The 26,099-nt window shown below is 51.1% G+C and overlaps 1 protein-coding gene across 6 annotated transcripts in view; it reads right to left on the bottom strand.

Moving 5' to 3' along the window:
- LOC135915126 (B-cell lymphoma/leukemia 11B-like) overlaps positions 1-26,099 on the bottom strand; it is a 190,347-nt gene that overhangs the window by 48,795 nt on the left and 115,453 nt on the right. Inside the window, exon 1 of one of the 6 annotated variants that reach the window (XM_065448118.2) lies at positions 21,058-21,450. The exons of 4 other annotated variants lie outside the window; for them this stretch is intronic. The gene's annotated coding sequence lies outside the window, so the exon portion shown is untranslated. Of the gene's footprint in view, positions 1-17,855; positions 18,050-21,057; positions 21,451-26,099 lie in introns of those variants that run through there. One more of the 6 variants, XM_065448119.2, reaches the window with a different exon arrangement.

The raw sequence follows: 26,099 nt of genomic DNA, 5'->3' as shown, positions 1-26,099 counted from the left end.
GGGCGTTATGCAATCGCAAGACCAGTGCGTTTGAGAGCGGCCTGCAGAGCACCGTCGGTTGTGCGACGCAGCAACGCGCTGGAAGCCTGGCAGCCGCGCTTTCTTTCGAGCGGCGGCGTCACGAGACGCGGTCGGCTTCCCCGTCGCAGGAGGCCTGGGACGCCGGAGCCCAAGGTCGTCGAGGGGGAGGGGGGGGGGGGGCACGTCCAGTGACCGGCCACCGCGCGAGATGAGATCTCGGAATCGCGTGGACGGCCAAGCGGGGAGGGGGGGGACGGTGGCATGCGCCGCCACGCCGTCGTTGCACGAGCGTAGGACACCGACGGGATGGTTGCCCCCCACGAAAAATAAAATGAAGCGGGACACGCAAAACGAGGAGGGCTAGCTGCACGCTGCAGCGCCTCGTTCTTCGTCAAGGTCAAGCACGCGCTGAAGAGCGGTTCACGAAAACGCGTGCGTTCATCCTGACACGCGATCACGTGACCGCGCCACGACGTCCGCTGACCCCCCCCCCCCCCCCCCCTCTACAACTCGCCGCTGCCGCGGGGGTGTCACGCTTTCCCTCCGCCCTTGCCCGCCTCCCCCACCGCACAGCACGCACCCGCGCGCCATCAGCCCAAGCATCGCGCGCAGGAGTGCACAGCATTCCACGTCCCCGCGCTTCCCCGAAGCTCTGCCTACGTCACGGCCAAGAGCCAGGGAACCGGCGGCCGGCCGTACATGCGCACACGTGCAGCTTCGCGCATGGGGCTTCTCGCTATCGCGCGTAGAGGATGATCTGGCGCCACCGCCTATTGGAGTTTCGCAAGGGGCGCTGTGCCGTCATGGTAATGACGGTATATGTGTGCCCGCGAGGCTTGTGTTGGCTGGTGTAGTACGAGGCGTCGTCTAAAATGTGAATACGGCTAAACAAATAACGCGTTCTTCAACTATAATCTGCATTTTTTTTTCATTCACCCATATTCCATATTTCAATCAAGTTCGACCACCTACTATGCAGAATCAAGCGAAGCACAAACAGACGACGAGCTGTTCCAAAGCGAGCACGAATCTTCTCGTCCATTCTCCAACTTTAGCGACCCGCTGATACTTTTACGTTTTATATAATTGTACATCCAATAACAAGACCTCTTAATTAAACGAAACATGTCCTTTCTTGCGTGTAATAATAAAGTTAAAACAGCTTCTTACGTGCTGTTTCAGTAGGAAATGAATCGTGACAGCCAGGTGCGTCTTCCAGACGCACTGGCTCTCCGAGAACGATGCCAATCCGAAGTAGCGGTATACCGGCCAACGTTACTAGATTACACCGGCATTCTCAAGCACACCACGGCGCCGCAGCAGCGCCACATTTCCCTCTACAGGCGAATGCAGTGAGAAACTCGGCGGCTCCGCGCCGCAAACACCCGACAGTCGGCACCCCGTGCACGAGAGAACTAGTGTTCCTGTATAAGCATATACAGGAACACTAGAGAGAACGACTATTTCTCGCCAGCGCAGGCGCCGCAACTTGTGACGTAACGGGAACGAAGACGCGTCGGTTACTAAAGCAATGCAGCTTCCCGAAAGGTCGCCGATTACGGCGAGTGCTGGCTCCGAAAAAAAAAAAGAAAAAAAAAAAACGGGCGAAAGTGTCCGAGCAACGGGCGCCGTTGCTCTGGCACAAAGTAGGTGCGAGGATCTCTCGTCACAGCTGCACGTGTCGCATGCGGGGCTGTCAACCATTCGAACGCGGAACTAGGGTACGTACAGCATTTTGCAAACGCGCGACTCGCCTTGCCACAGTTATTATACAATAGGACAATACAATAAAATATTTGCTAATTGAGGATTAAGCTGCCTCCCGAAACGGTACGGCAATGTAATGCAGCAAGTGAATTATTAATCAATATGAGCTGGATATTCGGGAGAGAATAGTCGGATGACATGTACCGCCCTGGTTGACATACCTCGCTATCGTTTATGCAAGTTAGGGAAAATGAACTACAGCGTTTTACGATACCGTATTATTTCAATGACATTGCAAAAAAAAAAAAAAAACATCCGGACAATGCCATTTAGGAGTTGGAAGAAATTCGGTTTGGGAAACGATTGGCTAGCTGAATATAACAAACGCACGAGTACTACCTATTCGTATTCGTTATTTAGCGGGACTATGACGTGTGAGTGTATTGCTACTGTTTCGTATCGTTATACCCCATTTCTTGTGTTGACGTGCTGATGGGTGCAATTACTTTTGGAATGTGATTGAGTGCCGATCCTTTCATGCCCTGTGCCGCTCACATGCTATACAGCGAGCTGGCGATGGATCGTTATGCAAACACGTGTACATAATGAAATGAATACCGGCCACGCCACTTGTTTAACATTTTTTTTCCCCCGCACCATCCGTTCATTTTCTCGGATATACGCCTGGCCCGACTGCTCATTTAGGCAGCGCAAAAAAGAAAGAAAAAGAACGGGAGCGCCTATGTATTTCGCGGTGCATTCTAGAGGCGGATATCTCGAAACTGGCCAAAGGATTTTAGTGACGAGTGGATACGAGTTCGCTATGCTGCCCGACTTCGCAATCGTAGCACGTGCCCAACCTCGAACTGAAGTTCACTAGAAAACAGCCGATTCGCTAGCTTAACATACATTCAGATTTGATTAACGATATATACACTGTCCGCCTTCTCAAATATCCGACCTGAACAGAAGCGGAACAGCGCATCTGCCACAGGCGATATTTTTAAACACAAAAATATTCAGAAAGAAAGCAAAAAAAAAAAGATCCTCTCAGCCGGCTTTCTTCGCCAATACTATATACATTAAGTTAGCACTAGTTCATCCTAGGTAGTCGGCGTGCGAATTTCAAATAATCCCAGCACGAATTACAGCGAGTCTGCTGTAGGACGCGTGTCGCTAGCGGCGTTCGTGGTTTCCCCTACTGCTTAGAAGCGAACAAAATGCACAAATGCTGCAGTTCACGCGAAAAATGAATAGCCGTCGCTCTCTTCGCACTCTTTAGACCAACCTATGCGGAGGTGGCGTCCAGTAATTATACAAACGCGATCAAGCAGCTATAAGCAGCTATATAAGCAGCTGTCTATATAGGTGCATTTGGCGCCTTGGGCGTTATAGGCACACAGGAACTCGTTGTGTGCATACAGGCACGTACAGGAGTTCTGTGGCGGTCTCGACAGTCGTCACACCGGGAGGCGACCAAGGCGATATAGTTCGTATACGTTCAAGTGACATAATTGAGAAGCCGAGTTGAGTTGTGCGTGCGCTCCCTTGCGCGCATGTGTCTACTTTCTGTTTCCCCTTACCCCACTCCCAGTGTAGGGTAGCAAATCGCGGATATTCGTATTGCGGTCAACCTGTCCGCATATGGCCATCTCATTTCTCTCTCTCGAGGCAAACGAAACAAGGTGAAACAAGAATTTCTAACCCGTGACGTTGTTTCTTCTGGTCTTACAATATATGTCTTTCAGCTGTTACTGTAACGTACAAACGTTTAGGCGCCACCATTTAGCCACCTTTCATGTTGATTTCGGTTAATAAAAATAAAAAAATGCCGAACTAACTATAGGCTTGGCGCGACATTGGATTGGATTGGATCGCGACAACGCTCCCCAAAGAAAGCGGGAATCGCACTGCGCCACCGCTCCCGGTGCGTGTGTATCGCGAACCCACCGGCCGCACGCGGAGAGCGAACCACGCCGCGCGCGACACGCGAAAGCGGTGGGACGTGGGGCGCCTCTTCACGCGCGCTACGGCACGTTGCGCCCGTGTTCACGCGAGAACATCCTGGAAATCAAACCTGCATTAAGAGGTTCAAGATTATGCGCAGGTTCAACGCTCTGGGGCGAAACAGACGAGACCGCGGCACGCGCCGTGACCTTATAGAACTGCCACACTATATAAATGCTCGCCCTCAACTTGATCAGTCTGTAGACACCGTGCTGACTGAACACGCCTCCGCGGCGATTGTGACAACTGAAAACTGCACCACGCACGAAGTGCGGTCGACGACTGCGTGATGCGGAATGATCCAGCTCTTTCACGCGTTCTATGTATAGTGTGCCGTAGAATGCGTGCGCACAAAGCGCCACTGGCGTCTCGTTCGCCGCAGGATTTGTGCGACAAAGCCGCACAAACAAATGTTCACTGTGCGCTCTCATTTGGTCGCATGCGCATCTCATCGCGTGCGCAAAGCGGCACGATTAAGAGCTCAGTTGCGCGCTGTATTTCGGAAAATAGTTTTTAAGTTGGCGTGCCGCATCACCGGTACGTGCATGACCTCGAACGGATAATTTTCACTGGCCACCTTGTAATTGGCAACGGTGACGTCAACACAGGATTAGCAGCTGTATATTACTGCCGACATTTGCGAAACGGTCTTTAAACGAAGTATGCAGAGCTCTTCTTTTCAGGGACTTTTGCACATGTCCAACTTCTTTCGTGGCGGTGCTGTTTCGGCAGCTACCTCATCTAAATAAAACAATGTTCGTTTCTTTTTTTCTACCTCTCTTTTTGCAGTCAAGTTTCTGTTACATATTCTAATGTCTTTTTTGTTTTTACGCCTTTCCTATAGTCCGCAAATGTGATGGCGTCATCGTACTTATTTGTAACGACTTGCGTAGAAGAAAATGTCCTTTTTTATTATGCTTTCATTTTTTTTTTATTCCCTCGAAGGAAAAGAGTATGCAATCGTGTATGTACGCACCACTCCTGCCTCGGTTTCCAAAAAAATGAAACAAGAAGAAAAAGGAATAAAAAGCAGTGGTGCAACCGAACGCACTGCCTCAATACTAGCGCTCCCGTTCCCGCTGCGCGTGCTTGTTCTGACGTCACGAGTGACGTCACGAAAAGCAGTTCTTTGGGCTGCATGTCGGGCGCAGTTTCAACTTCGATGTAGCGTATTTTTGTTGTCTATTTACCCCCGGCCCATCCTTTTCGTTTTTTTTTTTTCCATTTCAATGCAAACTGTACCATCTTCTCATGCCTGCCAGGAGGCCCACCGCGATACTTAAAACATACACTGCGATACTTAAAACTTCCGCGACATGGGAAACAATTCGTAATTAACTGCTGTCTAACAGAGTGAGTGAAAAACTTTTTCAGCTCTAGATTCGCTGGTCTTCTGCGGTCTTCAGATGGATTCGTCCATCTTCTAGCACAACGGTCGGTTGCCCTTAGTCCACGGCTCCGCTGGATGCTGCTGCCAGTTGTGCTCGCCGAATCAGACCTTCTTGGTCGACCTGGCGATCCCTGGAGAGCACTCCCTCCCGTAACAGAACTTTTGCGACACCGACATAAGTCTTACCGCGCACGAACACTGAGTTGCGAACGGAACAAACTTCAGCATTTCAGAACAAACAAACAGCATTTCTGTCGATTTCGCCATAATACGTCGATTATTAGAAGTTCAAATTAAGCTAACTCATATTTTCTGAATTTCACACCAGAACACGTAGCACTCGTACGGCAGCGTGACGTAACGAATTTGAAAGTATGTGTTCGTGTTTATTTATTTATTTATTTATTGCGATATTCCAAATGTCACGTGGGGCGTTGCAGAGAGGACAGGATATGAGGATACATAGTAGGTTTCGAAGGATAATGCAGTGATGTAAGCGGCACTTGATATTTTGCAGCAGATTTCGGAGCAGAAAAAATGGCAGTTTGGAGCACACATATATGCTTTCGGAGCAGAAAAAGAAATGCCGTTTGGAGCAAGAAAATAATGCTTTGGAGCAGTAATTTACTGCTCTGGTGCAAAGAGGGAGCTCTGTATAAGTTAGTACTTTCTGAAAAATTGCATTCAGTATGTACCACACTAAGATGCAAGTATTTTTTCTTCAACTTGATGTTGCATTTCATCGTTGTTATGTAACAAGACGAAGATAAGCGCAAACTTTAATCCACAGTTAATTCTGCATTTCAATATAGAATTTAACGAGTAATTTATTTTCACCTCAAGGAATCGAGCCACCTGCAGCGTAGATAGCCTATCACACGTTCACGTACGCAGGCAGCACGGCCACAGCTACGTAAATTGCAGTGTGTGTGCCATCAACGCGCCTACAGGCATTAATGGATTTCCGCGCGCGCAATGAAACGCGAGAGGTGCGAGTGCAGGTTCTTGCTATCGTGCAAATTCACGCCGAGGCACCCGACGCGCCGCCTCGTGGGCGGCCGCTGCAGAGATGCGACAGACGGCGCCGCAACCGGCGTCGCCGCACGGGTGGTGGTTGGTGGTTACAAACTTTATTTCTTCTATTTACAAGAGAGCTGTGAGCTGAGCCGTAAGGGCCCAGCCCTTACAAAGTGTAGGGGGCGGTCCCTAGTCCGGGACCCCCGTGGCTTCTGCAGCGGCTTTGGCTCGGGCCACCAGGGCACGTTGTTCCTGGAGAGTTGAGCAGCCGAGCAGGGTAGCCTCCCAGTCCTCTCGGGTAGGGTGGGGGTTTGGGGGGAAAGCAGGGTTGGAAGGGCATGCCCACACCATGTGGTATGTGTCCGCAAACACCTCCCCACAGTGCGGGCACTCGCCCGAAAATGCCGGGTTGAAGTGTTTCAGCACCGCCGGGCACAGTACTGTATTAGTGTAGAGACGGAGAAGCCAGCGCTCCTCCGTCTTATTGAGGCCTTTGCAAGGGGGGAAGTATCGGCCGTGATTAAGCTGATACAGCTGTACGATTTCTTTAAAGGTGACTGCCGGTTTAAATTCAGGGACCTCGTCGACGGGTGATAGAGGCGACGCCCGGAAATGAAGCGCGCGGGCTGTAGCGTCGGCTACTTCGTTCCCCTCTATTCCCTGATGAGCTGGGGCCCAAATAATGGAGCGCCGGGGTTGGAATCCCTGGTTCTCACATTTCTTAAGAATTTGGAAGGCACGATATGGAATTTGGCCTTGTTCTATATTGCGGCAAGCACCCCTCGAATCAGTGATGATGACCCGAGACGCTGGATCTGCGGCAGCAAGCGCGATGGCCACCTCCTCCGCGTAAGTAATATTGGGGGCCCGGAAAGTGAGACCATTAACGGGTGTGTTTTGATGGACGACTGCCGCCGTAAACCAACCCCCGTGGTGAGGGCCGGCAGCGTCCGCATAGAATACTCCCGGGCGATCTCCATATGTTCTGGTGATCCTTGTAGCGCGCGCTTGGCGGCGGCCCTCGTGAGTATCTCGTGTCACGTTGTGAGGGAGAGGGTTTACCTGTAAGGTGAGACGCCATTCGTCTGGCAGGGAGACTCTGGGTTCCGTGTGGGCTATATATCGGATGTGCAAGCGGGACAAGAGGCGGCTTCCCGCTGGTGTTTTGCTCAACCGCAAGAATTGATTGTTAAGATGAGCCTCGCGTAGTTCCCCAAAACTATTCGTCATCCCCAATTCGAGGAGACGTTTGTTGGACGTAGTTATGGGAAGATCGAGGGCTCTCTTATAGATTTTGCGTAAAATCACCTCAAGGGCGTTTTCATCGCATTTGCGTAGGTGGAGATAGGGCGCCGAGTAGAGTATTCGGCTGGTTACGAATGCGCTCGCTAGCCGCAAAGCGTCTTTGCATCGCAAGCCCCCCTTTTTATTCGATACCCTGCGGATCATACGACCCACTTGGTCCCCCACCTTACGGAGCTTTTGAAGAGTGGTATCAACTTTGCGGTTCCTATGTATGCAAAGGCCCAAAACTCGGATCTCGTCGCGTTCCGGGATGGGGCCTGTACATAGGGATAGGTGGAGTTTAGTGGTGCACTTCGGGTTGGGTCGTAAATGCACAAATTCCGATTTGGTCGGGGAGCACTCCAGGCCGCATCGACGGGCATATTCGTCCACAATAGCCGCCGCATGCTGCAGGTTGGCCTCGATTGCTCCATCCGATCCGTGAGTAGCCCATAATGTGATGTCATCGGCGTACAGAGCATGCTGCACGCCTGGGACCTCACCCAGTAGGGCAGGGAGCTTCATCATGGCCAGATTGAAAAGGAGTGGTGAGAGTACCGCTCCCTGCGGGGTACCTCGTGTACCGAGCTGGTACGGGCCATGTTCCGTGTCTTGTATCCCGATAAAGGTTTGGCGGTCTGTGAGGAATTGTTTAATGCAGTTGAAGGTGTTGAATCCACAGTCTACCTGGGATAAGTGGGTTAGGATGATTTCGTGCGTGACGTTATCGAAGGCTCCCTTTAGGTCTAGCGCAAGGACTACCTTACCGTCACTAGGGTGTTCGACTGGCTCGAGAATCTCCATATGAAGTTGGAGTAAGACATCCTGCGCGGACCTTTGTGGGCGGAAGCCGTACATGGTGTCTGCAAAGATGTGTTGGGTCTCTAGATGGGTGGACAATCTATCCCGTACCATAGACTCCATCAGCTTTCCCACACAAGAGGTGAGGGAGATGGGCCGGAGATTGTCTGTGTTTATGGCTTTTCCTGGTTTAGGGATGAAGGTGACCAACGCCGTTTTCCAGTCAATGGGAAGAGGGGTGTCACCTTGCCAGATTGCATTAAAGTAAGTGAGGAGCTGCTCATAGGCTGGGTCGGGGAGGTTCGCTAGAAGCTTTACCGTTACCTTATCCCTGCCCGGAGCTGTTCCTCGTTTCATTTTGGGAAGTGCCGCTTTGAGGTCATGAAGCTGGAACGGTCGATCCAGCTCGGCGTTCTCAGAGCCTGCATATGAGTACGCGTGACCTCGTGCATCCTGGTGTGTGGAGAGATATTTCTCTTTGAGGGAGATAGCCAGTGCGGCTGTGTCTCCATTAAAGTTGTGGACCGCTCGTTGGAGGTGTTTATGGGTTTCTGTCCGGGTTTTCGTAGGATCAATTAGGGCGCGGAAAAGACGCCATGTACTCCGGTTCGACATTTGTCGAGCGGCCGTATTGCATCGGTCTACCCAGTTGGAGTCGGTCTGCTGGGCCGCGTACTCTGCCGCCTCCTGGGTGAGTTCGGCGATGCGAATTTTGAGTTTACGGTTGTGTTTTTGCCGGCGCCATCGGCGGAGAAGGCTGTGCCGGGCCTCCCAGAGGTAAAGGAGGTGGTTGTCCACCGCCGGATTCGCCTCAGAGAGCTGAACCTGCTGTTCAGTGTCTGTGAGTTGCGTGATTAGCTGTTGTGACCAGGTGGTGTACACCTGTTCCACTATAGGTTGTGGGTTGTTGTAGTTGGAACGAAATTTTGGCCTGTCTGGAAGGGTTGCCTTGTGGTGAGGACGAGCGAGGGGTGAAGTGCGAATTGTGGTCGTGAGAATGCCGTGGTCGCTACCGAGGGTTTCCTCGGTATTGTGCCAATCTGCGTATCTTATGTTTTTAGTAAATGTTAGGTCCGGGCAGGTATCCCGAGTCACGGAGTTCCCAATCCGAGTGGGTTTGGCAGGGTCCGTGTGAAGAGTGAGGCCCAGCGTAGACGCAAGCTCCGCCAGCTTGCGTCCGCGTTTCTCTTCGCGGTGGTAGCCCCATAATCGACTGGGGGCGTTGAAGTCCCCAACAATTATGAGGGGTTCCCTATTTGCCACCTTTAGTGCCCTGCTGAAGAGATCAGCAAAAGTGACGTTTGGTAGTTTTGGTGAGCTATACACATTTAGAATGTGAAGCGGGGGATTGTTTTTTTGAAGCGGAAGAAGGGTGACCATCGCATACGAAAAAGCTACATTACAGTCCAGGTCCACTGGAGAGGCCGTATAATTTTTATGGACACAGATACAGCTCTGTGCGTCCTGCTGATAGCTTATGTAGTTCGTGAAAGTGACGCCCTCTCCCGGCTCTTGGAGGGCTACTACAGCAGGAAGTTGAGGGAGGGTTGTAATGAAGAGTCTAAGGTCAGCTCGCTTGGTGCGCGCCTTGAAGCCTCGACAATTCCACTGCAGAATTTCAGCAGTATTCGAGTTGCGTTGTGACACTCGGAGGGATTTAGGGTGTCCCGCCATGTTGAGTGCTGGAATTTAAATTGGTCAGGTGCGGGGCCTGTTCTGAGCCGGGGGCCCCGGTAGACAGGATAACTGACGGAATCGGTCCTGCCGGAGGAAGATCCTCCTCCTCGTGCGGAATTTTGGTTCTGCTCTCCTTAATATTTTGACCGGCAAGGCGCTTAACTGTGCCTCTCCGTCGGGTAGCAGGAGTAGATTTTGAGGTATGTGCCGCTATAAGGCATGAGATTTTGCCGAGGGCTGCGTCGAGAGCGGCTGTGAATTGCTGTTCGAACGCCTGAAGTCTAGCGTTCATTTGCGCCTCAAACGCGTTGGGCCGTGCACGTCGCCCAGCCCGTCGGCGATCGCCTTCTGTCTCGCGGCGACGTAGAAACGTGTTGCAGTTCGTTCTTCACGGGAAGCAGTACCTAACGGGACAACATTATCTCAAACGTGCGAGTGTTTCGTAAAGCAGCACCTGTAGTGCTAAACCGTAACTGCATCGTGATCGCCAGCCCCCATCCGACGGCATTTCGTCTCGCGGACACCGATCAGCGAGGCGGCTCGGATGGCCTGCAAGTACCACGTTTCGTTTGCCATTCGTACCGACAAGCACGAGAAAACTGGTTCATTTAAGTGCACGTTAATAATCGTGTTCTCGAAAATGAGCGCACTACGACGAGCTGCGGCCAGCATCGCAGCCGCCGTCGGTCGTCACTATTTCGGCCTTGATTTCGGCGGTCAGCAAGGTCCTCACCGTCGGCCGCATTTCAATGGGGGCGAAATAATGCAAGAACGCGAATCGGGTGCACGTCAAAATTAATATGGAGTTCAACACTACCGCGTGCCTCATAACCTCATAATCAAATCGTGGCTTCGGCAACTCCCCCCCCCCCCTACTCTGAAAAAAGAAAAGCACAAGCGGCGGGGCGCCGAATGTGGGCGGAACTTACGCGATGGCGACATAAACTCTTAAAAGGAAGCTTTACCTCGGGCCCAACTCCGACGCGGCCTATTCAAATACATGTAAAACGCAGAAACGCTTTTCTGAAATAACCCCTGGATCGCTTTTGATGAAATTTGTTGTATTTGAAAAAGAAACGTAAATCCTAGTGGCTGTTCGAAGTGGAATTTCGATTTAAGGCTTGAATTTTGTGAAAACTATTTTCAAGAATTCGAAAGATCGAAAAGAAAATAGACGTACGACGTTTATAAATTACTTACTCGGCATCAAGAAAAGATATCGCGGTTCTGTAAACGGCATCCATTAGATCATTTAAAGTGGACAAATTCGGTATGTCAATTTAGATCTTACCTGAATTTGTTACGTTGTGTACAAGGGTTCTGCAAAAGCCGTATTTACATATTACTGCATTTTTCTAGATTCATGTGAAACACATCAATTTTGTCCGCTTTAGATGTACTATCAGATGCATTTCACAGAATTGTGATATCAATTTTGCTTGCTGAGTTACGCAGTTGTAAACTTGATAGTCTCGTTTTCTGAATATTTTCAATTTTAGCCAATATTCAATAAAAATTTGAGGATCTAAATCAAAAATTCAAAACCAACAGTCACTAGATTTTAAGTTTTTCTTTTAAATGCCACAAACCTCATGAAACTTGGTGCAGTGGTTGCCGAGAAAAAGGAATTCTCCTTTTAAATGGATTTAGATAGGAGCACCCGAGCTAAAGCTTCCTCAAGCAAAATTACACCCTTTGGGGCTTATCTTGTCCCACAACAATAACCGTGATCTGTCTTGTCCGCATTTCCTTTCTTTAACCCAGCGAGCCCGGCACTTCCCAGTCACGAACGGCTTGCGCGTTATCAGTATGACACAGCATTCTCGACAGGAACGTATACGAGCGCAGTGTTTTCAAGAGAGGAAACGCAAGAGAGATTACAATTGTCGTGCGGCAAATATACACCCTAAAGGGTGTACCTTTGTCTAACACTCTTAGAAAAATTTACACCCTTTGGGGCTTATCTTGTCCCACAACAATAATTGTCATCTGTCTTGCCCGCGTTTCCTTTCTTTAACGCTGCGAGCCCGGTACTTCCCAGTCACGAACGGCATGCGCGTTATCAGTGTGACGCAGCATTCTCGATAGGAAAGTAGCGAGCGCCGAGTTTTCAGGAAAGGAAACGCAAGCAAGGCAGATGACGATTATTGTTGTGGGACAAATATACACCCCAAAGGGTGCAGCCGTTTTAAGAGTGAAGAGTAAGGGCGCAGCGGTGGCGTAGAGGTGCAACATCCCCCTCGCGTGCGAGAGGACCATGGTTCGATTCCCGGTGCCGCGCAATTTCCACCGGATTGAAAAAAAAAAAAAATCCGCGTCTTGATAAAATTGCATATACAGGCCTGGAGTGTGGCCTGATCCCGGTGACCAGAATCGCTAACGCACTCCCTCCCCAGAGCAGGATTGGCCACCCTGGTGCAGTACTTGGGCACAACCTCCTATATTACTACAACAATAAAACCCCGGCCCTCAGTCCCCAGCAGCTGCGAAGCAACTGACCGCGGCGGCGGTCAGTTGCTTCGCACTATATGCATCCATACCTATGTATTTACTCCTTTACTTTTGCGTTGATATTATCCACCAATCAGATAGCCTACGTTTAGTTATTTCGACTTGTTCAAAGTCTATTTTACTTTCACAGTCTTTAAAACCCAAAGCTTTGAATAGTTCTCCGTTATTTACTACGGTAATTACAAATAGAATCAGGAACACCTTAGACTTCTGCCAACCAAAGGGCCAGGCAGGATTCCGTAAAAGCTACTCAACAATAGACCATATTCACACTATCAATCAGGTAATAGAGAAATGTGCGGAATATAACCAACCCTTACGTATAGTTTTCATTGATTACGAAAAAGCGTTTGATTCAGTCGAAACCTCAGCAGTCATGGAGGCATTACGGAATCAGGGTGTAGATGAGCCATATGTAAAATACTGAAAGATATATATAGCGGCTCCACAGCCACCGTAGTCCTCCATAAAGAAAGCAACAAAATCCCAATAAAGAAAGGCGTCAGGCAGGGAGATACGATCTCTCCAATGCTATTCACAGCGTGTTTACAGGAGGTATTCAGAGACCTGGATTGGGAAGAATTAGGGATAAGAGTTAATGGAGAATACCTTAGTAACTTGCGATTCGCTGATGATATTGCCTTGCTTAGAATTCAGGGGACCAACTGCAATGCATGCTCACTGACCTAGAGAGGCAAAGCAGAAGAGTGGGTTTAAAAATTAATCTGCAGAAAACTAAAGTAATGTCTTACAGTCTCGGAAGAGAACAGCAGTTTACGATAGGTAGCGAGGCACTCGAAGTGGTAAGGGAATACATCTACTTAGGACAGGTTGTGACTGCGGATCCGGATCATGAAACAAATAAGAATGGGATGGGGTGCGTTTGGCAGGCATTCTCAGATCATGAACAGCAGGTTGCCATTATCTCTCAAGAGAAAAGTGTATAACAGCAGTGTCTTACCAGTACTCACGTACGGGGCAGAAACCTGAAGGCTTACGAAAAGGGTTCTACTTAAATTGAGGACGACACAACCAGCTATGGAAAGAATAATGATAGGTGTAACGTTAAGGGATAAGAAAAGAGCAGATTGGGTGAGGGAACAAACGCGAGTTAATGACATCTTAGTTGAAATCAAGAAAAGGAAATGGGCATGGGCAGGACATGTAATGAGGAGGGAAGATAACCGATGGTCATTAAGGGTTACGGACTGGATTCCAAGTGAAGGAAAGCGTAGCAGGGGCCGGCAGAAAGTTAGGTGGGCGGATGAGATTAAGAAGTTTGCAGGGACAACATGGCCACAATTAGTACATGACCGGGGTAGTTGGAGAAGTATGGGAGAGGCCTTTGCCCTGCACAGGGCGTAACCAGGATGATGATGATGATGATGATGAAGCGTGCTCTCTAGGAAAACTTTGCACCCTTTAATCGTCATCTCTCTCGCGTTTCCTTTCTTGAAAACGCCGCGTCCGCCACATTCGTGCCGGGAATGCGATGTACTGCTGATAACGCGCATGCCGTTTGTTACTGGAAAGTACCGGGCTCGCAGCGTTAAAGAAAGGAAATGCGGACAAGACAAATGACGATTATTGTTGTGTGGCAAAAGGGTGCAATTTTGCTTAAGAGTGTAGACAAAGGTGCACCCTTCGGGGTGTATATCTGCCACACAACAATAATCGTCATCTAGCTGCCGTGCTTGCGTTTGCTTATTTGAAAACGCCGCGCCCGCTACTTTCCTGTTGGGAATGCTATGTCATGCTCATAACGCGCATGCGGTTCGTTACTGGGAAGTACCGAGCTCGTAGCGTTAAAGAAAGGAAATGCGGATAAGACAGATGATTATTGTGTAACGAAATGGTGTAATTTTGCTTAAGAGTGTAGGGCCTGGAATACTAAAAAATACACCGACTGCGCCTGCCGTTTCCAAACATGGTTAGGTCTATAGACCGTTTTATCGGCGAGGAGGAACGTAGCCTCGAACGAGCGCGCCGCTCTCCCCCTCGCACTGGTATGTGCGGATTCCGTTTTCTCCCAGCGGCAGCTCGCAAAGGTAGCGGTTTAATTTCCAGTTAGGGCGATTCTAACGTGTTCTGTCTGGGATTTCTGCGATGTAAGAGGACTCAAGGCCGACGGGCTACCGCTCTGCTGTATTCGGCTGCGAAAATAACTTTTGGAAGCAAGCGTGAAGTGCATCTTCAGCCGCGGCGACTTCGTGGACACCGTCGCTGCGATAGCAGAAAAGCATCTGCTTTGCATTGCCAGCATAAACAGAAAGGACTCGATGCCATTGCGTGTGTGTTTGCAAGTTGTTCCCAGAGAGCGCCCGGCGACGATCTGGGCAGCCGTTATCAAACAGGGATATAAAAGAAAGGTGCGTATTCGAGTCAGTCAACTACACTGTAAACGGAAATAACTCCGAGGTGGGAGTATACTGCTTGTCCTCTAGCGACCCCCCGGTTCGGAGTTTATTATGCTCCGTATGATCGGAGTAGAATTTTCACTCCGCACGAGCGGAATTTTCGCGTGGAATTATGGGAGGTTTTTTTCTGTCTTTTTTTATTTTTTGCTTTGCAATTCACGGAGTTTTTTCGAGGTGCAACGGGAGTAAAAAAGAGGCATCGCGTCAGTTTGCGCGAACATGTTTACATGCAGAGGCTGCTGGTCAAATTTCGAAATATGCACACGAGACCGCGTCAAATTCGATGAAACAAGTCAATGAAAGCACATATATCATGACATACATAAACATTCCAGAAACGCCCAATGCAGAAATTTGAAAGACATCCCACGTACACGCGATACTCAAGATGCAACGGTGCCAGTATATATAGCCACGATACTGTGTGCCTCGAAATCGCCAAGGGAGCAGCTGTGCTGTTTTCAGCATTACGACTCACATGCTCGTTCATACGAGATCTGCCTCTTTGAAACTAACAGAATACCTTAATCAACACAAAACTGTTAATTCAAAATAGTGAGAGAAAAAAGTTAATGGCGTTATTTTTCAAAATTATCATGCCATTCTGTGAGCGCTGAAGCGACTTCGCACACTGTCGGCGTTCGCGGCCAAAAAGTAGTGCGTTAGTTACAGTAAGCTAGAAAAATGTAAGTGCATGTGCTGCATAGCAAAATTACATTTTTTCGATATAGTGGTAGCGTAGCAAGAAATTATTACGTGTGAGCATGACCCGCAGCAGCCGACGTAACACCGAAAAATGCGCAGACATACATTTTATACACCGCACTACTTGCTCTGAGTACAAACAATCTGTCTCGGTTGCGAAAAGGAGCTACATCGCTGATCTGTCGAGTGAACCCCTAAACTCGTAGCCAGCAGGCCTGCGTCTAAATCAGTGTCTCGGGTAGAGCGTAATGTTAATGCAATATCGGAAGCAACGACGTGACCAAAACCTATATGCGCGATAACAATTCGATTCACATCGCTCAATAAGAAGCTTTATTTTAAGCACACATATATACTTATGTCCTACCGTTTTTCTTCGGGCGAGGATATCCGTTCACAGATAAATAAAAACAGTTGCTTGCACTCCGGTCTTTCTCACTGGCAACACAGCACCGCAACGAACTTGGGTTACGCCATTCATGCGCGACTAGCACGGATGTCGTCGCTCGAACAGTGGCTGCTGTTGCCATTGCTACGCGGTCCTTACAAACATTACACCGGACGTTGTCAGCATGTACTCAAAAGGACATAGAAGTGGCATTTCACGTACTGAAGAACACAAGACAGGGTGACGCAGCACGGAAACACAGCCAGAACGTGAGCCGACATCACGAGCCAGTGAGCAGCTTCGAGGTATACCTAAGCCTTTTTCCGCACTTGAAAACGTGGTTCTTGCAATCGTCGTTGTCAGCAAAGTGATCACAGCTAATGTACTTGAAGCTGAGATACAGTGAGCTTCAGGCATGCCTATAACACTTTCTGGAAGGAGATACGGGAAACAAATTGACGAAACGCTGTCACGGAACGACACTTCACAGACGTAAACAAACCGTCAGCCATGAGCACTGCCCGCTCCGCCGAACGCGCCCGGTCGCTGGCGGGGCGCACAGCCTCATGGGAAGCGCCACGTGACTAACCTGTATCGGCGGAGGGGAGTTTTTCAAAACTCCCTGTCGGAGTTTCACGGGAGAACAAAATTTTTAAGCGGAGTAAAATCGCGTCATGTCGCCTTAATACTCCGGCAGCTAGCCAGCGGAGTGAAACGAGGGAATGGCGCTGTTTTGCTCCCATACATCGGAGTAAATATTTGAGGAGGGGAGGTTTTAGGGCACATCACCTCTTAAAAACTCTCAGCTGGGTTTATTTTCGTTTACAGTGTACAGCGAATAGATGAAGCTAACTGTTACTTCGTGCACGCACACAGAACTTATTCTGTTCAAACGAGTTTCAAGAATAGCATGCTTGGAAACCAAAGTTCTGGTGGAAGTTGACCGAGGTCGTATTATGAAAACAGTACATGCCGACTAAGAAATAAGGTGTGTTCTTTTCCATTCTGTCCCCAAAGCCACGCCTACCGTGTGCCGGCCCGCCCTAGTTCACATGGGCTCTCCCGTGCTTCCGAATCTCGCCGACAAGCTGTCGGCGCCGCTCATCGCGCGCTCTGTTATACCGCAGAGAAAAAACGTTTCCGTTGTAAAGAATAGCAGTTCTTTTTCAGCTGCCTCGAGCAGACGAGGTGGCCTTGCACGCACAGGCACCATTCGAGACCCAAGAGTGCGCATAATCTCTCAACGCGTCGCGTGCGTCTGGTTGGTCGTGGCACATTCGCGGCTACTATCAGCCCATTTTATTCATGTTAACAGCCCTTTCGATCGAGTTATCTTACAGTTCTTTATTTTGTAAAGCTTGATGCCCGAGTGCCAGATAAACAATGTTTAGAAAATCAGACCGCGAAAATTTTAGGAGCACAAAAGCTGGCAAAACGTGTTTCCTCCGAGCTACGCAGTTACCTGCATTGGGATGTACAGTCGCGGTCAAAAATACGCGGCCCACGGCTCCAGTCGGCGGAGCGGCCGCGAGCCGCACCGCGGCGCTCGCGTCGGCGCTGCGAGAGTTTGCGCTCTGACGACAGGTATCTCCCTCGCTATCTCGAAACAGCTGAACGATGCACTTGAACTTTATCAACCGTGTTACGTATCCGCCCGAGAGCGAGGGAGATACCTGTCGTCAGAGCGCAAACTCTCGCAGCGCCGACGCGAGCGCCGCGGTGCGGCTCGCGGCCGCTCCGCCGACTGGAGCCGTGGGCCGCGTATTTTTGACCGCGACTGTACGCTGGTGCGGCACATCGCATGACACACGGAGACACCTGACTGTTGTCGCCTGATCGAGTAATACATTAATAAAGTTCAAGGCTATACGTACAGTAACAACAAGTTGCATTACACGTTACGCATCGACAATGTTGAGACATGACTCACCCCGTATTCCTATCGCGGGCAGAGCTGCGGCAGCGCGCCTAGGCCCGTCGCCGTTTGACATTGCGTCGAAGCTAAAAGCTTAGTGACGACACGCTGAGAAGCCTCCCAATCCAAACAGCTTGTTGGCACTTTCGGGAAAGCTCGAAAACTTTCCACTCGTCGTCAACAGCACGTTCGCCGTGCACCCTCCAGCGCGATGCCACATACCAGCATGGTGCCGCAGGATAGACGGCGCTGCGATCGCAAAATGGCGGCTGAGCATGGTGGCACTGCCATCAGCCCGCTCCAAAGGGGACGCTCCTACCTTCCACCCATCCATCCGGCGGCGCCCTGAATAAAACGGTCCGCATGCCGTCGTTGTGATCGAAAGCTTGCGAGAGTGAGTCGCGAAGAGGGGTGGCTCGATGCGCGCGCAGAATATGCATTTCCAATTCGGAGCAGGTGCGGGTTGGCTCAGGCCTGGCGCGGGCTTACCTGCCGTAAACGACAATTCTGCGCAGCGTGTAGCGGGATTCATCCCTTCGCGGCGCAGTTTGTCGCGCCGCACTTCCATCACCGATAGCGGGGCAGGATTGCTGACCACAGAGATCGACGCGGTCCTTGGCGCGACGGGGTTCTACAGCGACGGTTGTCAGGATTGGGGTCGGGCATGAATTAGGAGGTAGCTGGCCCATGCCGTCGTCCAACTTATCCACGCTGAGAACCTTGATGAAGGGAAGGACTGCTTCCCATCGAGAACGAGGAATATGGGTTTATGTACAGTATTTATATCAGTCTAACATGACTGCTTGAGAGAGAGTGACCTGAGCAGCCGCACAACAGCGGTTTTTAAACATTCGGTCCTCTTCCGATACAGGGTGATGCGAACGTTCGTTTAGTCATCGCAAACTAGCCGCCTCTCCGTGGCACGGTTTACACACACACACGCGCGCACACACACGTGTTTACGGTCCGAAGCCGACACCACACGAATTTCATAGAACTCGGAGCCGTTCCGAGTAGCGCGTTGTCTTGCGTCTTGGTCGGTGCGTGGGAAGCAGCCTAGACGGCGTTCCCGCGGCAACTCGCGCACCCGTAGCAGATCAGGTCCGCGTTGGGGAGTTTGGGAACAATAGTTGGCCCGCCGAACTCATTCCGTCACAACGGCGATGAGGCTAGAGGTTGGCGGCGGTTTCAGCACAAAGCCTGCTGCATCGAACGCATCCTAGCTAAAAGCGACGGAGAGTGGGGGATGCCCGTATTGTTCCCCGACACAAAGTCGATTTAGTCACGCTGTGGCTAGAGGTTGGCGGCGATGTTCCCGAGATGTTGCTTCCACAGTCGCAACTGGTTGGCAAAACTTGCACTGCAGCTGGCCGTTCTTAACACGGTGCGTACGGCAACTTGGGACGTCGAACTCGAATTTGTGGTCGACGCGAGATGAAATGCAGTGAGGTTCCGAGAACAACACTTTCTCGAGCTCACACAATCCAAGTATTCTGGCCCTTGCGCCTGCCTGGGTGAAAGTTCTGGAAACGCGATTACCAAAAAAAAAAACTGTGCAAACAGAAAAGGGATTTGACAGGACGAGCGCTGACCTGTATGCCGTCTCTTTAATAATAATAATATTTGGGGTTTTACGTGCCAAAACCACTTTGAGGCACGCCGTAGTGGAGGACTCCGGAAATTTTGACCACCTGGGGTTCTTTAACGTGCACCTAAATCTAAGCACACGGGTGTTTTCGCATTTCGCCCCCATCGAAATGCGGCCGCCATGGCCGGGATTCGATCCCGCGACCTCGTGCTCAGCAGCCCAACACCATAGCCACTGAGCAACCACGGAGGGTTGCCGTCTCTTTCCCTGTATCGTGTAGTTTGCGTCTGTTGTAATACGTTGAGGTGCACCGACTAGCCCAGTTGTCACCTCTCTTGAAACTTGATAAGTTCCGCATTTTCGCTCTTTCAGAGTGTACTGTAGTCCATCCTTGTGTTATATGTACGTTTACCGGCAGATGCCATCAAAACGCGTGACAGTCACGGCGAGCTAGTGCGCGTTCTCTCCATTCTTGTCAAGCTTTTTTCGCCGCGGCCTTTGTGGCACTACATAAGCATTATTTGCCAACACATCTCGAGTTTTCAGCGAATAGGGGATGTATGGAAAATGTTTAGGCGGAAACAAACACGGAAGTAAGGGAACGGCCGTCACGTGCGCTTCCTGCTGTAGAACACACTCGCTAACAGAAGTAATCCCAGTCTATAGACCTTACTTGCACTTGTTTACCGAAAATACGTGCGAAAACACAACCACACCGCCTTTCTAAAGAAACGGAAGCAGCAATAAAATGAGGCATAAACAGCGGTCAAACTGCGATGCCGAAACGAGCGAACTCGCGTAAAGCGTTAAAGCAGTAGCGGTTTCAGCGCAGTTCCTCGTCTTCTGCATTGGCCCTTTTTCGTACGATCGCGCCTTCGCAGCTACGCGAAGAAAAGAAAAAAAAAATTCGCACAATCAGGAGCGACAAATCACGCTTGACGCAACTGCCGAAAGCGCCGACTGTGCGCGGCTACATATTCATTACCGCAAACATCGCGCCTGGCCACGCCCACTACTAAAGGCGGCCAATTTCCACGCGCGGAGGAGCTGCTACCGCGAGCGATTTATAGCGCCGTCAACAAATTCATAAGCCGCCCGAGATGTCTCGCGGCAAAAAAAAAAAAAAAACGGGCCCGTAACGACGAGGAGAGTCAATAGAGAAAAATAAAACGCCCTCAAAACCGCGCGCCCGCGCTGGGGAGCGATAAAATACGTTTACGTGTCGCCACATTCAAAGCGGCTCCCTTTCCCAACCTTGCGTTTACTTTTCCCGTTCGCCTTGAAAGGGGCGAAACAGCAAACAGAGACGGGCGAAAGCGCAACCCTTATTTCTTCCCCCCCGTTTTTGCTTTTCACGCAGAGCCGGCGCCCTTCTTCAATCTCGGTCCACATTCGGCGGCGCGCCCCCTACTTTCGTATTCCCACGCCTAGTTTCCCATTCAGACGGGTCGGGTCGCTACCGTCGCGCGTCCTCGGATATCCGCGCGGGAGAAAGTTTGCTCGCGCGCGCACGGATTTTCTTTTCTTTTTTTCTTACGCTAGCGCAAAAGTGACTTTTTAAAAGTTAGTCGCGACGAAACGCGCATTTTTTTTTTTTTTCACGAATGGTGAAAGTCACGGAGCGCTTACCTCGCCGTCGCATTCCGACGACATCGGTGGGAAGTCGGTCCGGCGGCGACTGGAAACGGGGCACCGCTTCTCTTCGCCCACATGCACGGCGTACTACAACACAAGCGCCGGCTCGAACCGATCGCGTCGTCGTCGGCGGCGAGGCACAAGACGCGGCGGCCACAGCGGCCGAGGGAGCCGGCGTCGAGCGCACACAACACGACACGGTGCACCGGTCGACTCCCGGCTCGGCCAGCAGCGGCGACGGTTTGCTGCTGCTGCCGCGAGGCGCCGAGACGGGAGGAACGCGCTTGCGAGTGCTTGCCACGTCCTCCTAACTACTGCGTGCGGCAGAACGAGCGACGCAGCTCGCACAACACGCGCAGCAGCACGCACGCCCGCCGACTGGCACGGGAGAGAAAGCGAAGAGAAAGAAAGATAAAAGCACGCGGCGCGAAAGAGAGACGAAGAAAGAAAAAAAAGAAAAGCTGCTGCTGCTGCCGCAGCACGCCGAGCCAGCGCGCGGCGCGAGCTATAGAAGCGTTAGCGGGCACTCGCCGCTATAGCTGGCTTTTTTTTTCTTTTTTTTCCTCCGAGCGACAGGGTAAGAGAAAAAAAAAAGCTACGCAGAGAAACGAGTATGGCGACTAAAAACAGAGAGCCCGGCGGTGGAGATAAAAAGAAAGAAAAAAGTGGGAGAGAGAAAATGTGAGGCAAGAAGAGAGACGCGGACGACAGCCAGAGAGAACGCGAGAGCGCGCGCGCGAGCTGCCGCAGCAGCAGCAGCAGAAACGTGCGATAAAAAAGAAAAAAAAAACCGAGGGAATCCACCGGCGGCGAAGGAACGCCGAGCGCTCACACAGCGCGGCTTCGAACGAAATCCGAAAAGAAGCACGCACGCAATAACAGCGCGCGCGCGCGCACACGCACGTACACTGGCGCGTGAAGACCCCCGAAAAGAGAAGGAAAGAAAAAGAGCCGAGAGAAAAAAGAACGGGAGGACCCAACGCGAGCTGCTCTCGGCTCCGGAGAGGCGCAAAAAGAAGCGCAGCTAATAAAAACACCGCTGCCAGAAGAGGGACGTGCAAAAGAAGACCGTGGGGAACCGATGCGGAGAAATAAAAACAAGAAGGGGCCAAGAAAGAGCCACCACCGCGCCACGTATCGGAAAGAAGAAATAAGAGGAGGCGACCGTCCATCGGCGAAAAAACAAAACGAAGCGCGCTTCGGAGGTGGACAGGACCAGTGGGGAAGGAAAAAAATTGGGCGAAAACAAGAACGCGTGAGAGGCGAGGAAAAAAAAAAAGTAAGGCGGCTAGCGGAGACCGACGAACGTGCTTGAGGAGCAGCGAGTCTCTTGCTAAAGAGAGGGGACCCGACAGAGAAAAGAAAAAAATGCTAGCCGACCGAAGACATGGCGAAGCCGAAGTGAGAGAAAGTAGGCAGAGTAGAACAATTCTAAACAGCCTCCCTCCCCGCTCCAAAGAGTCAGGGACTTGCTGGCACCCGCGGTTTCTTTTACATTTTTTTTTTCGTTTCTCTGTGGAAGCATGGCCCCGCCGCTCGTCGCCATCATCATCATCAGCGGGACGGCGACGGCAGGTTCCCTTCCCCCCGTCGTCGCAGTTCCGATCGGCCCGGCGCTGCCCAACCGACGACCGCCCTTGGACGTGGCCGCGAAGGGCGATCATCCCCCAAAGGAAGCGCGCGAGGAACAGCTCCGCATCGCTCGCTTTCCAGCCTCCTCTTTCGGCATTTTATCGTCCGAGCTGCCTTCCTTGACCGGAGCTTTACCTTCTTTGTATTTTTTTTTCCTCGCCTCAGTCTCCTCGCTTGCGCGCGTCATTCCACCCACGCTAGCGACATTATTGTTTTGTTTTTTTCGTGCGCCCTAAAGGTTGCACAGTTCGCTGATACCGAAACGGTGGAAGCGAATGCGGAGACAGTGCCACCGGTGCTACGGAAAACCACGGGACGAACAGCAAGAAACGGCCTCGGATTCAGAAACCGGCGGTCGGCAGGAAGTTGAAAGAAAGGACCAGGGATAACGTAATAAAAAAAAAAAGGCGGGGGGGGGGGTGCAATCGCTTCAGACGGTGCGAGAACGTTTAGCCCGAACGGATCTCCGCGCGGCCGCCGATTCGGCAGCTCATTTTCCGCGCAATCACGTGCACAGGAACCGCTGCGAAGACGCAAACAGCAGTAGTGTGTGTGTACGAGGGGGCGGGTAGGATGCCGTCCGTGGTTGGGATCAAAGACAGGCGAGAGAGAAAGCGGCGAGTGGGAGAAAAGATGGAAGCGGTCCAGTTCTATTTCGTTTCCTCGCGCCTCGCCGCCGTCGCTTTCTTTGTCTCTTCGCTATTTCTGACTCGCTGCTGCTGCCATAGCTGCTGCTGCCGGCGCTGAGCACGCGCGCGAGCACGCACGCTTCTCGCAGAGGCAAGAAAAAAAGAAGAAAGCAAAGTGTGCGCGCGCGCGATGGCGTGCAGGCGGCTTCGCGTTCCCTTCTGCACGAGCTGGCGTGCAGCAGCAGACGACGCAGCCGCCAGTTGCGCTGCGGCAATTGCCATCACTCCTTGGCGGGCGTGCGTCATCAGCCTCGGGCTGCCGACCAAGAGCGCACGACTGGCGGCCGGGCGCTTGCGTGCTGCTGCTCGGGCTTTACTGCCGCCGATGTGGCGAAGCGTGATGCGCTTGCACGCGGCTCGGCGACGTCAACGGGCTCGGCAAGACGCACGTGCGGAAAACGTGGAACGGCACGGCACCAGCCGTGTGGCGCCGCGCTCGAAAGAAACGCGAGAACGGCACAACGACGCCCTTTTCGTTGCCCAGCGAGCACAAATTGGGCTCGCTCGTGTTAAGCACTCCCTATGATGCACCTCCGGTATATTATAGAAGGTGTCTCGCAGAGGTCACCTCGCTAGCTCTGACTCTGATGGAAGGCAAATAAAAGCTCGCGACGTCGCGTTAGTTCAAAGACGCCGGTCAACACAGTGCAGAGTTGAGCTTGCTGACGCATGCGTGCGCTCGTGGTTGTTGTTAAAACGTTTACTGCTTGCACATCATCGCTTAGTCATTGGCCCGCCGCAGTGGTTGTGGCGTTGTACTGCCGGGTGCGCGGTTCCTGTCGGTGGAATTCCGATGGGTTCGCAATGCAAAAAAGAAAAACTCGTGTGTCGTGTGCGTCTAACTATTTCGGAGCCCGTCACTACGGCGTCTTTCACTGTGGGACATTAGCGACTTAATCATTAACTCGCCAACCCACCGACCAGTTGCCAGGGAGAAGAGCGGAGAGAGGATGGCGTTCGTAAGAACCGCGGGGCGTTGCAACCGAAACAGAGCAACTCCGGTCACAGCCAACGTATAGAGAGAGCTTTACGCAGCGGCCCAAGTCATGCGCGTTACCGATCCATATACGCTCGACACGAAAAGTAGAGGGCGAGCGCGTGGCGACATCCCACAGAAGGGCGCGGCAGCCGGCGGGGACCAGGCACAGCTGTTCATCGCAAAGCCAGTTGCGCAATTAAAGGCACGATTCCGTCGTCGACGCGGCTGCGCCCGTGACCAAGGATGGATGGATGGATGTTATGAGCGTCCCCTTTGGAACGGGGCGGTGGGTTGCGCCACCAAGTTCTTGCTATTATACTGCCTAATGTCCTACCTAGGTTAAACAATGAAAAAAAAAAAGAACACTATGAGCTACGACGCCCAAATTTTCTGACCCCCTATCGCAAACTGTGCTTTTGTACGTCTCCGTCTTTTGTCGTTTCCCTACTTTTCTTCCACCAATCCTCCAATCGCCTCTTACTAATGCCTATTATGGACATGTTTGCTTTACCACTGCTCCCGCCGAACCCAAGGGCTTCAAGGAGGCCAGTGGTGCCTAAATCGACCGCTGCGTAGACGTCTTCACATTCTAATAAAACATGCTCCGTCGTTTCCCTAGCTAAGCACATGCTTCTTCTTCCTTCGTATATCTCGCGCTTTATAGGTGCGTGTTCTAAAGCATCCCGATCTCGCTTCGAAAAGTAATGAGCTGCCCTTTGAATTATCATAAATGGTTTCTTTCCTGATTTCGTTTTTTTCCTCTTAAGTAGTTACTCATGGCAGGTCTCTTTTCCATTGCCGCCACCCGCGAGATTATTTCAGCCAAGATTTGCGGGCTGCGGCGCCACCTACCGGCGGCAACTTGCAGCTTCTTTCACTTTCCTTTTTCTATATACTATGAAATATGAAGTACGTCGGCAATTTAACCCTTACGCGGAATTGTACCAGTTCAATAACAATGTTTAGTAAGAAAACTTAATTTCCTCGGTGCTTTTTTTTTTCTTCACTGTCGCTCGGCTCCATGCAAGAACTCTGCAATGGTGTTTCCAAGACGTTGCAAGTACTGATACGATCTCGACCTGGTGAGGTGGGTCTGCACCGCGAGAATCGGGAAACGACGACTAAACCGGGCATCGTGATGATGAAAAAAAAAAAGGCAGAGAATATTGTATTCACTTTATTGGTAGATGCTTGTGACTCTTATCCGAGTCTCGAGCGGTTCTGATTAACACGGGGGCCAGGACGGACTTAAATAACCCTTTGCCGTCTTGTGGTCGTCGGCGTCTTCTTGGGCAGCCCGTGGAAGTATTACTGCTTTCGTCAGGTTCTGTCGTCGACGAGCTTCTGCCCTTCGGATTTTCTTCCCTTCGTCCTTCCCTTTGTGTCTGCTCAGGGAATAAAACGGATGATGCTGTTTCGGAGAAGAGGGCAATTTTGTCGACATGGGGACGCCCGCTTGGACGCTTCTCACAATAGACAGGCCGATGTCCAGGCTTATCGTAACAGCCTTTTTTGGGACGAGGTAAATCATCTTGTGATGGAAACGTACGCCTGAGTGTCTCTCACACTTGACAGGTTGATTACCCACTCGAGCCACAGGGAACATACCAAAGAAGTCGTGGTGGCTAAAACAGATACCTGGTATTAAATATTTTTTTAATTAGTAAAGGTGCTCAGCGGGAAAATGAACACTCGTTGCATATATCGAGGTATGTGAAATTGAAATCCGGCTTGCG

This window comes from Dermacentor albipictus, chromosome 4 (genome assembly GCF_038994185.2).
Source record: "Dermacentor albipictus isolate Rhodes 1998 colony chromosome 4, USDA_Dalb.pri_finalv2, whole genome shotgun sequence".
In the NCBI taxonomy this organism is placed as follows: Eukaryota; Metazoa; Arthropoda; class Arachnida; order Ixodida; family Ixodidae; genus Dermacentor; species Dermacentor albipictus.
The sequence above is the reverse complement of the archived record's forward strand: the minus strand, read 5'-3'. Positions and strand labels throughout refer to the sequence as shown.